We start from the raw sequence: 2,798 nt of genomic DNA, 5'->3' as shown, positions 1-2,798 counted from the left end.
TAGTTATTTTGATGGATTGACTCTATAAAGCAGGGGTGGGGAACCTTTTTCCTGCCAAGGGCCATTTGCACATTTATGACATCATTCAGGGGCCATACCAAGTGTAGATCTCCCGGTGTGGGGGGGAAGAGGCTAGGGTTGCCAGGTCTCCAGCCACCACCTGGAGGTTGGCAACCCCAGGGGAGGCCACACAGAGAAGGCCTGCAGGGTGCCCCCACTCCCCCCTCCCAGGCGGAAGGGCAGCCAGCAGTGGGCCCGAGCAAACGAGGTGCCAGGGGGGCGCAGCCCGCAGTCGATCGGCAAGGGAGGAAGGAAAACAAAGAAAGAGGAAAAGGGAGGGAGGGAGAAAGGGAGAAAGAAATGGAGAGGGAGAAAGAAAGAAAAGGACGAAGGGAGACAAAGAAAAGGACGGAGGGAGACAAAGAAAAGGATGGAGGGAGACAAAGAAAGAGACAGAAAAAGAGGGAGAAAGAGAGGGAGAGAAAGAAGAAAGAGTGACAGAAAAAGAGGAAGAAAAGAGAGAAAAGCCTCCCTCCCGCCCACACACACACCCGCGCACGCTGGCCCCGTGCGACCAGGACCCAGTCTCCATGCCCTCTCCTCCCCAGAGTCCACAAAAGCCCCCCCCCCCGAAGCCCAATCGGCTCCTGTATGCATGCTCTGCCGCCGGGAGCCGCCAGCCTCTTTCCCCCTCCCTCTCGCTGCTCAACAGCCAACAGTCGGCGAGAGGAGGTCCAAAGGGCGCCGCAGCACTGCTGTAAGCCAGGAACACCCTCTGGGAGGGCCGCCCTGCGCCCCACCTCTGCAGCAGGGCCCCGGAGCTCCGGAGGGCCACATAAAATGTCCTCGGGGGCCGCATACGGCCCCCGGGCCTGAGGTTCCCCACCCTGCTATAAAGGAAGCCACAGCCCTCAATTTGCGAGATCTGAGCAAGGGTGTCAAAGATATGACATTTTGGAGGACGTTGATTCAGAAGGTCGCCATGAGTCGGAAGCGACTTGATGGCACTTAACACACACACAGTTACTCTGAAAAATAAGGACCTGGTTAATTCTGTGATCAAGATGCATCTTGCTGCTATATCTGCTTTCCATGTTTCTGTATAGAGAAAGTCTGTCATAACACAAGCTGAATCTAAATCCTTCCTCAAGGACTGAAATGATCTTTATCCCCTTCTATTATCCCTACTCCACAATGTTGCCTTTTTCTAGTTCTCTCAAAATCCATGTCCAAACTTTTTGAACGTATGGCACCTATTCTATGTAACTCTTTTCAGCCAAATCCTCCTCTTTTGGTAGCTAACACCTTGGCCAGGAGGGTGACCAAGGTGCAAGCACTTCTATTGGGCCTTGCTTTCCTCAGGTTCCACAAGAAAAATGTTGTACTTTGCCCCAGTCTTCCCATTCTCCCCATGGCGGTCTCCTCCTTCCACCTAAACCAAGACATAGTAGTACCCATCTTTTCCCCTCTGCCTATGGATGACAAAGATAAGGTATTACGCTCCCTAGATGCCAAGCATGCTCTCTCTTTTTATTGACACAGGATATGTCAGTCCAGAAAAAAAAAAAAACCCTTTGTAGCCTTTCAGAGATCCAAAAAAGCTTGTAAGGTCTCCACTCAGACAATCTCACACTGGATTGTATTCCTCATTCATGAATGCTACAAGGAAGTAGTCATCAAGTGCCCCCTTCCGGTACAACTCACTCTACCAGATCTCAGGCTCCCTCATATGCCTTCAGATACGGAGTTCTCTCCTCAACTTTTGCAAGGTAACCACTTGGTCCACTCCATCACCCATCCTTGAGCACTGTTATTTTATTTGTCTTTATTTTGGGGGGGGAAATTATCTCCCATTTTTCTGACGTCGGCAGGGCCACCAAGGTGGCTAACAAATTGAAATGTAAGTGATAAAATCATATTTTTAAGAACGTTAAAATCACCCCCAAAATGTACATATCATTAAAACAATTAAGAACAGAGCTAAAGTATGTACAAAGACAAAAATAGCAAAACATTGATCAGCAAGGAGGGATCATGGAGGGAATGTCAAACAAAACAAAATAGTCTTCACCACTTTTTTTACCCCCCTCTTCCACCGTCGGAGTTCAAGATGTCTAAGCAAGGACGTGGCGGTTCTTCTGGTGTGAAATTCCACATCTCGCTCGGTCTCCCATTGGAGCTGTTATCAACTGTGCAGATAATACGGGGGGCAAAAATCTGTGCATCATCTCTGTCAAAGGGATTAAGGGGCACCTGAACAGGCTGCCGGCTGCTGGCGTGGGTAATATGGTAATGGCCACCGTCAAGAAAGGCAAGCCAGAACTCCGGAAAAAGGTTCATCCAGCAGTGGTGATCTGGCAACGGAAATCATATAGGAGCAAGAATGGGGTATTCCTGTATTTTGAAGACAATGCGGGGGTGATAGTCAACAACAAAGGTGAAATGAAAGGCTCTGCTATCACAGGCCCCGTTGCCAAGGAGTGTGCAGATCTGTGGGCAAGGATTGCTTCCAATGCTGGCAGCATCGCATAGACTCCTCCTGTGCTATTTGTAAAAATCCAGTAAAAGTGGTTGTACCCCCCCCCAAAAAAAAAAGTCTTCACCAGCTGGCAGAAGTTGGTAACAGAAGGACTATATTATCAAGATGGATGCCAGAAGTGACTGCACTAAGCAAAGCAGTCCTGCATAGCCTTTTTTATTATTATTATTAAGAGCTTCACTCTCTTCTCATTGGCAAATTAGCTTGTTGCTTTCCCATGAGGGACTGCACGGAAGACATGATGATGAAAACATAGTCG

The 2,798-nt window shown here is 48.9% G+C and overlaps 1 pseudogene; it reads left to right on the top strand.

Moving 5' to 3' along the window:
• Positions 1–2,110: 2,110 nt before the first annotated feature.
• On the top strand, positions 2,111–2,566 carry LOC130487865 (60S ribosomal protein L23-like; annotated as a pseudogene).
• Positions 2,567–2,798: the final 232 nt, after the last annotated feature.

The sequence above is a fragment of the Euleptes europaea genome, chromosome 15, assembly GCF_029931775.1.
Source record: "Euleptes europaea isolate rEulEur1 chromosome 15, rEulEur1.hap1, whole genome shotgun sequence".
Taxonomy (NCBI): domain Eukaryota; kingdom Metazoa; phylum Chordata; class Lepidosauria; order Squamata; family Sphaerodactylidae; genus Euleptes; species Euleptes europaea.
The sequence above is the reverse complement of the archived record's forward strand: the minus strand, read 5'-3'. Positions and strand labels throughout refer to the sequence as shown.